This window comes from Cavia porcellus, unplaced genomic scaffold, assembly GCF_034190915.1.
Source record: "Cavia porcellus strain 051 isolate PalLab524CR breed Dunkin Hartley unplaced genomic scaffold, mCavPor4.1 scaffold_63, whole genome shotgun sequence".
Taxonomy (NCBI): Eukaryota; Metazoa; Chordata; class Mammalia; order Rodentia; family Caviidae; genus Cavia; species Cavia porcellus.
In genome coordinates, this window is record NW_026947546.1 from 2741944 (window position 1) to 2754983 (window position 13040).

Below are 13040 nucleotides of genomic sequence, written 5' to 3' on the forward strand. Positions count from 1 at the left end.
CCTTAACCCGAAATCGTAACCCTAACCCTAAGCCTAACACTAACACCTAACCCTAAACATAAACCTATCATTAAACCTAAAGCTAATGCTAACCCTGTCCCTAACCCTAACCCAGACAATAAACCTAACCCTAAACCTAAAACTATCCCTAACCCTAATCATAATACTGAGCCTAACACTAACCCTAAGCCTAAGCCTAACCCTAATTTCTAACTCTAACCCTAACCAGAACAGTAACCCTAGTCCATAACCCTAACATTAACCTTTACAATAACCCTAACCCTAACCGTAACACTAACCCCTAAGCCTGACCCTAACCTTATCCCTAATCCCTAAGCCTAGCTCTAACAATAACACTAACCCTAACCATAACCCTAAACATAACTGTAAACCTAACCCTAACCATAACCATATTCTTATCACCTAACCCATAAGCCTAACCAAAACCCGAACCCTAAACCTAAACCTACACCTAATAGTAACGCTGAAACTATCAGTATTCCGAAGCCTAACCCTGACCCTATCCCTAACACCTAACCCCTAAACCTAACCCTAACCTGCCCCTAACCCTAACCTTAAACGTAACCGTAAACCTAACCCTAACCCTAACCCTAAACCTAACCATTACCCTAACACTAACACTAATCCTAAACTCTAACCCTAACACTTTCCCTAACCCTAACCCTAAACTGTAAAACCAAACCCTAACCCTAACACAAACCCTAACCCAAAATTTAAAGCTAACCCTAACCCAAATCCTAACTCTAACCCTAACCCTAACCCTAACCCTAACCCTAACCCTAACCCTAACCCTAACCCTAACCCTAACCCATAACAATAACCCTAACCCTAACCGTAACCCTAACCCTAACACTAACTTCTAACCTTAACCCTAACCATAATCATAACCCTAAGACTAAATCTCACCCTAAACTCTAACACTAACCCTAAACGTAACCCTACCTCTAAACCGAAACCATATCATAACCCTAAACCTAACACTAAACCTAACCCAAATCCTAACCCTAACACTAAACATAACCCTTAAACCTAACCCTAACCCTAACACTAAGCCTAACCCTAAAACTAAACATAACCCTAAACTTAACCTTAAACCTAACCCCAACCCTATCCCTAAACCTGACCCTAAACCTAACCCTAATCTAACCCTAACCCTAACGCTAACCCTAAACCTAATGTCTAACTCTAAACGCTAACAATAAACCTAACCCTAAAACGAACCAAAAACCTAAAGCTAAACTTAACCTTAACCATAACGCTAACCCTAACCGTAAACCTGGTTTTAACCCTAAGCCTAATACGAACACTAATCCATAACCCTAACCTTAACCCTTACCATAACCCTAACACTAAATGTAAAACTAGCCCCTAACCCTAACACTAAACCTATCCATAATCCCTAACCCTAATCCTAACACTAACACTAAAACTAGCCATAACCCTAAATGTAACACCAACACTAAACTTAACCCTAAACATAACCTTAACCATATCCTTAAGACCTAACCCCTAACCCTAACCCAAACCCTAAACCTAACCATAACCCTAACACTATCACTAATGCTAACCCTAAACCCTAACGATAACCCTCACCCTAACGCTAACCCAAAACATACCTCTAATCCCTATCCTAAACCTAACCCTAACCCTAAACCTAACCCTAAACCGAACAGTAACCGTAACCCTAAACATAACCTTAACCCCAAACCGCCCTACCTATAACCATAATCCTAAACCAAAGTCTAACACAATCCCTAACTTTAACACTTAACCCTACACCTTAACTCTAACGCTAACCCTAACCCTAACCCTAACATCTAACACTAAACCTATCCCTAAACAAAGCCTAACCATAACCATAACCCTAACACTCTAAAACTAACCCATACCTAAACCCTAACCCTATCAATAACACTAACCCTAGCCCTAACCCTAACTTCTAACTCTAACCCTAACCCTTACACTATCCCTAACTAACACTAAACCTAACCCTAACTGAAACCCTAACCCTAAAGCTAACCTCTAACCCTAACCCTAGCCCTTACCCTAACCCAAACCCCTACGCAAAACCTAACCCTAACTCTAACCCTAAACCTCACACTAACCCTAAACCTAACCCTAACCCTAAACCTAACATTAACCCTAACCCTACACCTAACCCTAACCCTAACCCTAAAACTCACCCTAACCCTATCCCTAGTCGCTAACCCTAACCATAACCATAACCCAAACACTAACAGCAAAACCGTAATCCTAATCACAAGACAAAACATCACCGTAACTCTAACCCTAACCCTAGCTCTAATCCTAATCTTCTAGCCCTGACCCTAACCCTAATTCTAACACTAACCCTAACCCTAACACCTAACCCTAACCCTAGCCCTATCCCTAACCGTAAACCTAATGCTAACCCTATCCCTAACCCTATCAATAAACTAAACCCTAGCCCTAAAACTATCCCTAAACCTAATCCTAGAACAGAGCCTAACGCTAACTCTAACTGTAAACTTAACGCTAATCCATAACCGTAACCCTAACCCAAACCCTAAAACTCACTCTAACCCTATTCCTAATCCCTAACCCTAACCCTAACCCTAACCCAAACACTAACCCCGAATCCCTAACCCGAAACCTAACCCGAACCCTAATCCTAAAGTTAACCCTAACCCTAACCCGAAACCTAGCCATAACCCTAACCGTAACCCTAAGCCTAACCCTAACCCTAACACTAAAACGAACACAAATTCATAACCCTAAACCTAACTCTAACCCTAACCCTAATCCCTAATCCTTCCGATAAGCCTAACCCTAACCCAAAACCTAGACCCTATCCCTAATCGCTAACCATAACCATAACCATAACCCAAACACTAACACCAAAACCCTAATTCTAATCATAACACAAAACCTCACCGTAACCCTAACCCTAACCCTAGCTCTAATCCTAACCTTCTAACTCTAAACCTAACCCTAATCCTAACCCGAACCCTAACACTAACACCTACCCCTAACCATAACCCTAACACCTAACCCTAAACCTAACCCTATCCCTAACCGTAAACCTAATTCTAACCCTATCCCTAACCCTAAACCTATCAATAAACCGAACCCTAGCCCTAAAACTATCCCTAACCCTAATCCTAGAAATGAGCCTAAAACTGACTCTAACTGTAAACGTAACAGTAATCCATAACCCTAACCCTAACCCTACCCCTAAACTCACTCTAACCCTGTCCCTAATTCCTAACTCTACCTCTAACCCTAACCCAAACAGTAACCGCCAAACCATAACCCTAAAACTAACCCTAACATTAATCCTAACCTTCTAACCCTAACCCTAACCCTAGCCCTAACCCTAAAGCTAAAACTAACCCTAACCCGAACCCTAACAATACCCAAAGCCTAACACCAACACCTAACCCTAAACATAACCCTATCATTAAACCTAAACTTAATGCTAACCCTGTCCCTAACCCAGACAAAAACCTAACCCTAAACCTAAAACTATCCCTAACCCTAATCATAAGACTGAGCCTAACACTAACCCTAAGCCTGACCCTAACCCTAATTTCTAACTCTAACCCTAACCAGAACAGTAACCCTACTCCATAAACCTAACATTAACCTTTACAATAACACTAACCCTAACCGTAACACTAACCCCTAAGCCTGACCCTAACCTTATATCTAATCCCTAAGCCTAGCTCTAACAATAACACTAACCCTAACCATAACCCTAAACATAACTGTAAACCTAACCCTAACCATAACCATATTCTTATCACCTAACCCATACGCCTAACCAAAACCCGAACCCTAAACCTGAACCTAAACCTAATAGTAATGCTGAAACTATCAGTATTACGAAGCCTAACCCTGACCCTATCCCTAACACCTAACCCCTAAACCTAACCCTAACCTGCCCGTACCCTAACCTTAAACGTAACCGTAAACCTAACCCTAACCCTAACCCTAAAGCTAACCATTACCCTAACACTAACACTAATCCTAAACTCTAACCCTAACACTTACCCTAACCCTAACCCTAAACTGTAAAACCAAACCCTAACCCTAACACAAACCCTAACCCAAAATCTAAAGCTAACCCTAACCCAAATCCTAACTCTAACCCTAACCCTAACCCATAACAATAACCCTAACCCTAACCGTAACCCTAACCCTAACACTAACTTCTAACCTTAACCCTAACCATAATCATAACCCTAAGACTAAATCTCACCCTAAACTCTAACACTTACCCTAAACGTAACCCTACCTCTAAACCGAAACCATATCATAACACTAAACCTAACACTAAACCTAACCCAAATCCTAACCCTAACACTAAACCTCACACTAACCCTAAACCTAACCCTAACCCTAAACCTAACGTTAACCCTAACCCTAACCCTAACCCTAACACTCACCCTAACCCTATCCCTAATCGCTAACCCTAACCATAACCATAACCCAAACAAGAACACCAAAACCCTAACCCTAATCATAACACAAAACCTCACCGTAATCCTAACCCTAACCCTAGCTCTAATCCTAACTTTCTAGCCCTGACCCTAACCCTAATCCTAACCCTAACCCTAACACCTAACCCTAACCCTAACCCTATCCCTAACCGTAAACCTAATGTTAACCCTATCTCTAACACTAACCCTATCAATAAACTAAACCCTAGCCCTAAAACTATCCCTATACCTAATCCTAGAACTTAGCCTAATGCTAACTCTAACTGTAAACTTAACGCTAATCCATAACCATAAACCTAAACCAAACACTAAAAGTCACTCTAAGCCTATCCCTAATCCCTAACCCTAACCCTAACCCTAACCCAAACACTAACCCCGAAACCCTAACCCTAAACCTAACCCGAACCCTAAGACTAAACTTAACCCTAAACCTAACCCTAAACCTAAACATAACCTTAACCGTAACCCTAAGTCTAAACCTAACCCTAACCCTAACCCTAATCCATAACCCTAACCCTAACCCTACCGCTAAACTCACTCTAACCCTATCCCTAAACCCTAACCCTAACCCTAACCCTAACCCAAACACTAACCCCGAAACCCTAACCCTAAACCTAATTCTAACATTAATCCTAACCTTCTAACCCTAACCCTAGCCCTAGACCTAACCCTAACGCTAAAACTAACCCTAACCCGAAACCCTAACCCTAACCCTAAACCTAACATTAAAACCTAACCCTAACCATAACCCTATCATAAAACCTAAACCTAATGCTAACCGTGTCCCTAACCCTAACCCAGACAATAAACCTAACCCTAAACCTAAAACTATCACTAACCCTAATCATAATACTGAGCCTAACACTAACCCTAAGCCTAACCCTAAGCCTAATTTCTAACTCTAACCCTAACCAGAACAGTAACCCTAGTCCATAACCCTAACATTAAACTTTACAATAACACTAACCATAACCCTAACACTAACCCCTAAGCCTGACCCTAACCTTATGCCTAATCCCTAAGCCTAGCTCTAACAATAACACTAAGCCTAACCATAACCCTAAACATAACTGTAAACCTAACCCTAACCATAACCATATTCTTATCACCTAACACATAACCCTAACCAAAACCCGAACCCTAAACCTAACACTAAACCTAATAGTAACCCTGAACCTATCAGTCTTCCGAAGCCTAACCCTGACCCTATCCCTAACACCTAACCCCTAAACCTAACCCTAACCTGCCCCTAACCCTAACCTTAAACGTAACCGTTAAACTAACCCTAACCCTAACTCTAACCATTACCCTAACACTAACTCTAATCCTAAACTCTAACTCTAACACTTACCCTAACCCTAACCCTAAACTGTAAAACCAAACCCTAACGCTAACACAAACCCTAACCCAAAATCTACACCTAACCCGAAACCAAATCCTAACCCTAACCCTAACCCTAACCCTAACCATTACCCTAACACTAACACTAATCCTAAACTCTAACCCTAACACCCTAACCCTAACCCTAAACTGTAAAACCAAACCCTAACCCTAACCCTAACCCTAACCCAAAATCTAAACCTAACCGGAAACCAAATACTAACCCTAACCCTAACAATAACCCATAACAATAACCCTAACCCTAACCATAACCCTAACCCTAACACTGACTTCTAACATTAACCCTAACCCTAATCATAAACCTTAGACTAAATTTCACCCTAAACACTAACACTAACCCTAAACGTAAACATAACCCTAAACCTAAACCATATCATAACCCTAAACCTAACACTAAACCTAACCCAAAACCTAACCCTAACACTAAACCTAACCCTAAAACCTAACCCTAACCCTAACACTAACCCTAACCCTAAGACAAACCATAACCCTAAACTTAATCTTATCCCTAACCCCAACCCTATCCCTAAACCTGACCCTAAACATAACCCTAATCTAACCCTAGCCCTAACCATAACCCTAACCCTTACACTTACCCTAAACTCTAACCCTAACGCTAACCCTAACCCTAATCTCTAACTCTAAACGCTAACAATAAACCTAACCATAAACCGAGCCCTAAACCTAAACCTAACCTTAACCCTAACCATAACGCTAACCCTAACCGTGACCCTAGTTTTAACCCTAAGCCGAATACTAACATTAATCCATAACCCTAACCTTAACCCTTACCATAACCCTAACACTAAATGTAAAACTAGCCCCTAACACTAACACTAACCCTATCCGTAATCCCTAACCCTAATCCTAACCCTAACACTAAAACTAGCCATAACCCTAAATGTAACACCAACACTAAACGTAACCCTAAAAATAACCTTAACCATATCCTTAACACCTAACCCCTAACCCTAACCCAAACCCTAAACCTAACCATAACCCTAACACTATCACTAATGCTAACCCTAAACCCTAACCATAACCCTCACCCTAACGCTAACCCAAAACCTACCTCTAATCCGTATCCTAAACCTAACCCTAACCCTAAACCTAACCCTAAACCGAACACTAACCGTAACCCTAAACATAACCTTAACCCTAACCCTCCCTACCTACAACACCCTAAACCAAAGTCTAACACTAACCCTAACTTTAACACTTAACCATAAACCTTAACCTAACGCTAACCCTAACCCTAACATCTAACACTAAACCTATCCCTAAACAAAGCCTAACCATAACCCTAACTCAAACACTCAAAAACTAACCCATACCGAAACCCTAACCCTATCAATAACACTAACCCTAACCCTAACCCTATACCTAATTCTAACATTAATCCTAACCTTCTAACCCTAACCCTAGCCCTAGACCTAACCCTAACGCTAAAACTAACCCTAACCCGAAACCCTAACCCTAACACTAAACCTAACATTAACACCTAACCCTAACCATAACCCTATCATTAAACCTAAACCTAATGCTAACCGTGTCCCTAACCCTAACCCAGACAATAAACCTAACCCTAAACCTAAAACTATCCCTAACCCTAATCATAATACTGAGCCTAACACTAACCCTAAGCCTAACCCTAAGCCTAATTTCTAACTCTAACCCTAACCAGAACAGTAACCCTAGTCCATAACCCTAACATAAAACTTTACAATAACACTAACCCTAACCCTAACACTAACCCCTAAGCCTGACCCTAACCTTATCCCTAATCCCTAAGCCTAGCTCTAACAATAACACTAACCCTATCCATAACCCTAAACATAACTGTAAACCTAACCCTAACCATAACCATATTCTTATCACCTAACACATAACCCTACACAAAACCCGAACCCTAAACCTAACCCTAAACCTAATAGTAACCCTGAACCTATCAGTCTTCTGAAGCCTAACCCTGACCCTATCCCTAACACCTAACCCCTAAACCTAACGCTAACCTGCCCCTAACCCTAACCTTAAACGTAACCGTTAAACTAACCCTAACCCTAACCTTAACCCTAACCATTACACTAACACTAACACTAATCCTAAACTCTAACACTAACACTTACCCTAACCCTAACCCTAAACTGTAAAACCAAACCCTAACGCTAACACAAACACTAACCCAAAATCTACACCTAACCCGAAACCAAATCCTAACCCTAACCCTAACCCTAACCCTAACCATTACCCTAACACTAACACTAATCCTAAACTCTAACCCTAACAACCTAACCCTAACCCTAAACTGTAAAACCAAACCCTAACCCTAACACAAACCCTAACACAAAATCTAAACCTAACCGGAAACCAAATTCTAACCCTAACCCTAACAATAACCCATAACAATAACCCTAACCCTAACCATAACCCTAACCCTAACACTGACTCCTAACCTTAACCCTAACCCTAATCATAAACCTAAGACTAAATCTCACCCTAAACACTAACACTAACCCTAAACGTAAACCTAACCCTAAACCTAAACCATATCATAACCCTAAACCTAACACTAAACCTAACCCAAAACCTAACCCTAACACTAAACCTAACCCTAAAACCTAACCCTAACCCTAACACTAAACCTAACCCTAAGACTAACCATAACCCTAACTTTAATCTTATCCCTAACCCCAACCCTATCCCTAAACCTGACCCTAAACCTAACCCTAATCTAACCCTAACCCTAACCATAACCCTAACCCTTAGCCTTACCCTAAACTCTAACCCTAACGCTAACCCTAACCCTAATCTCTAACTCTAAACGCTAACAATAAACCTAACCCTAAACCGAACCATTAACCTAAACCTAACCTTAACCCTAACCATAACGCTAACCCTAACCATAACCCTGGTTTTAACCCTAAGCAGAATACTAACACTAATCCATAACCCTAACCTTAACCCTTACCATAACCCTAACACTAAATGTAAAACTAGCCCCTAACACTAACACTAGCCCTATCCGTAATCCCTAATCCTAATCCTAACCCTAACACTAAAACTAGCCATAAACCTAAATGTAACACCAACACTAAACGTAACCCTAAACATAACCTTAACCATATCCTTAACACCTAATCCCTAACCCTAACCCAAACCCTAAACCTAACCATAACCCTAACACTAGCATTAATGCTAACCCTAAACCCTAACCATAACCCTCACCCTGACGCTAACCCAAAACCTATCTCTAATCCCTATCCTAAACCTAACCCTAACCCTAAACCTAACCCTAAACCGAACACTAACCGTAACCCTAAACATAACCTTAACCCTAACCTCCCTACCTATAACCATAACCCTAAACAAAATTCTAACACTAACCCTAACTTTAACACTTAACCCTAAACCTTAACCCTAACGCTAACCCTAACCCTAACATCTAACACTAAACCTATCCCTAAACAAAGCCTAATCATAACCATAACCATAACACTCTAAAACTAAACCATACCGAAACCCTAACCCTATCAATAACACTAACCCTAGCCCTAACCCTAACTTCTAACTCTAACCCTAACCCTTACACTATCCCTAACACTAAACGTAGCCCTAACTGAAACCCTAACCCTAAAGCTAACCTCTATCCCTAACCCTAGCCCTTACCCTAACCCAAACCCCTACGCAAAACCTAACCCTAACCCTAACCCTAAACCTCACACTAACCCTAAAGCTAACCCTAACCCTAAACCTAACCTTAACCCTAAACCTAACCCTAACCCTAACCCTAACACTCACCCTAACCCTATCCCTAATCGCTAACCCTAACCATAACCATAACCCAAACACTAACACCAAAACCCTAACCCTAATCATAACACAAAACCTCACCGTAACCCTAACCCTAACCCTAGCTCTATTCCTAACCTTCTATCCCTGAACCTAACCCTAATCCTAACCCTAAAGCTAACACCTAACCCTAACCCTAACACCTAACCCTAACCCTAACCCTATCCCTAACCGTAAACCTAATGCTAACCCTATCCCTAAGCCTAACCCTATCAATAAACTAAACCCTAGACCTAAAACTATCCCTAAACCTAATCCTAGAACTGAGCCTAACGCTAACTCTAACTGTAAACTTAACACTAATCCATAACCATAACCCTAACCAAAAACCTAAAACTCACTCTAACCCTATCCCTAATCCCTAACCCTAACCCGAACCGTAACCCAAACACAAACCCCGAAACCCTAACCCTAAACCTAACCCAAACCCTAATACTAAACTTAACCCTAAACATAACCCTAAACCTAACCATAAACCTAACCGTAACCCTAAGCCTAACCTTAACCCTAAAACTAACACGAACCCAAATTCATAACCCTAAACCTAACTCTAAACCTAACCCTAATCCCTAACCCTAACGATAAGCCTAAACCTAACCCTAATCCTAAACCCTATCCCTAATCGCTAACCCTAACTATAACCATAACCCAAAAACTAACACCAAAACACTAACCCTAATCATAACACAACCCTAGCTCTAATCCTAACCTTCTAACTCTAACCTTAACCCTAATCCTAACCCGAACCCTAACACTAACACCTACCCCTAACCCTAACCCTAACCCCTAACCCTAACCCTAACCCTATCCCTAACCGTAAACCTAATGCTAACCCTTTCCCTAAACCTAAACCTATCAATAAACCGAACCCTAGCCCTAAAACTATCCCTAACCCTAATCCTAGAACTGAGCCAAAAACTAACTCTAACTGTAAACCTAACCCTAATCCATAACCCTAACCCTAACCCTACCCCTAAACTCACTCTGACCCTATCCCTAATCCCTAACCCTAACCCTAACCCTAACCCAAACACTAACCCCGAAACCCTAACCCTAAACCTAACCCTAACATTAATCCTAACCTTCCTACCCTAACCCTAACACTAGCCCTAACCCTAACACTAAAACTAACCCTAACCCGAAACCCTAACACTAACCCTAAGACTAACACTAACACCTAACCCTAACCATAACCCTATCATTAAACCTAAAGCTAATGCTAACCCTGTCCCTAACCCTAACCCAGACAATAAACCTAACCCTAAACCTAAAACTATCCCTAACCCTAATCATAATACTGAGCCTAACACTAACCCTAAGCCTAACCCTAACCCTAATTTCTAACTCTAACCCTAACCAGAACAGTAACCCTCATCCATAACCCTAACATTAACCTTTACAATAACCCTAACCCTAACCGTAACACTAACCCCTAAGCCTGACCCTAACCTTATCACTAATCCCTAAGCCTAGCTCTAACAATAACTCTAACCCTAACCATAACCCTAAACATTACTCTAAAACTAACTCTAACCATAACCATATTCGTATCACCTAACCCTAACCCTAACCGAACCCTAGCCCTAAAACTATCCCTAACCCTGATCCTAGAACTGAGCCAAAAACTAACTCTAACTGTAAACCTAACCCTAATCCATAACCCTAACACTAACCCTACCCCTAAACTCACTCTGACCCTATCCCTAATCCCTAACCCTAACCCTAACCCTAACCCAAACACTAACCACGAAACCCTAACCCTAAACCTAACCCTAACATTAATCCTAACCTCCTAACCCTAACCCTAACCCTAGCCCTAACCCTAACGCTAAAACTAACCTTAACCCGAAACCCTAACCCTAACCCTAAGACTAACACTAACACCTAACCCTAAACATAACCCTATCATTAAACCTAAAGCTAATGCTAACCCTGTCCATAACCCTAACCCAGACAATAAACCTCACCTTAAACCTAAAACTATCCCTAACCCTAATCATAATACTGAGCCTAACACTAACCCTAAGCCTAACCCTAACCCTAATTTCTATCTCTAACCCTAACCAGAACAGTAACCCTAGTCCATAACCCTAACATTAACATTTACAATAACCCTAACCCTAACCGTAACACTAACCCTTAAGCCTGACCCTAACCTTATCCCTAATCCCTAAGCCTAGCTCTAACAATAACACTAAACCTAACCATAACCCTAAACATAACTGTGAACCTAACCCTAACCATAACCATATTCTTATCACCTAACCCATAACCCTAAACAAAACCCGAACCCTAAACCTAACCCTAAACCTAATAGTAACCCTGAACCTTTCAGTCTTCCGAAGCCTAACTCTGACCCTATCCCTAACACCTATCCCCTAAACCTAACCCTAATCTGCCCCTAATCCTAACCTTAAACGTAACCGGAAACCTAACCCTAACTCTAACCCTAACCCTAACCCTAACCATTACCCTACCACTAACACTAATCCTAAATTCTAACCCTAACACTTACCCTAACCCTAACCCTAAACTGTAAAACCAAACCCTAACCCAAAATCTAAACCTAACCCTATCCTAAATCCTAACATTAACCCTAACCCTAACCCTAACCCATAACAATAACCCTAACCCTAACTGTAACCCTAACCCTAACACTAACTTCTAACTTTAACCCTAACCCTAATCATAACCCGAAGACTAAATCTCACCCTAAACTCTAACACTAACCCTAAACATAACCCTAACCCTAAACCTAAACCATATCATAACCCTAAACCTAACACTAAACCTAACCATAACACTAAACCTAATCCTAAAACCTAACCCTAACCCTAACACTAAGCCTAACTCTAAAACTAACCATAAGCCTAATATTAACCTTAACCCTAACCCCAACCCTATCCCTAAACCTGACCCTAAACCTAACCCTAATCTAACCCTAACCCTAACCATAGCCCTAACCCTTACCCTTACCCTAATCTCTAACCCTAACGCTAACCCTAACCCTAATCTCTAACTCTAAACGCTAACAGTAAACCTAACTCTAAACCGAACCATAAACCTAAACCTAACCTTAACCCTAACCATAACGCTCACCCTAACCGTAACCCTGGTTTTAACCCTAAGCAGAATACTAAAACTAATCCATAACCCTAACTTTAACCCTTACCATAACCCTAACACTAAATGTAAAACTAGCCCCTAACCCTAACACTAGCCCTATCCATAATCCCTAACCCTAATCCTAACACTAACACTAAAACAAGCTGTAACCCTAAATGTAAC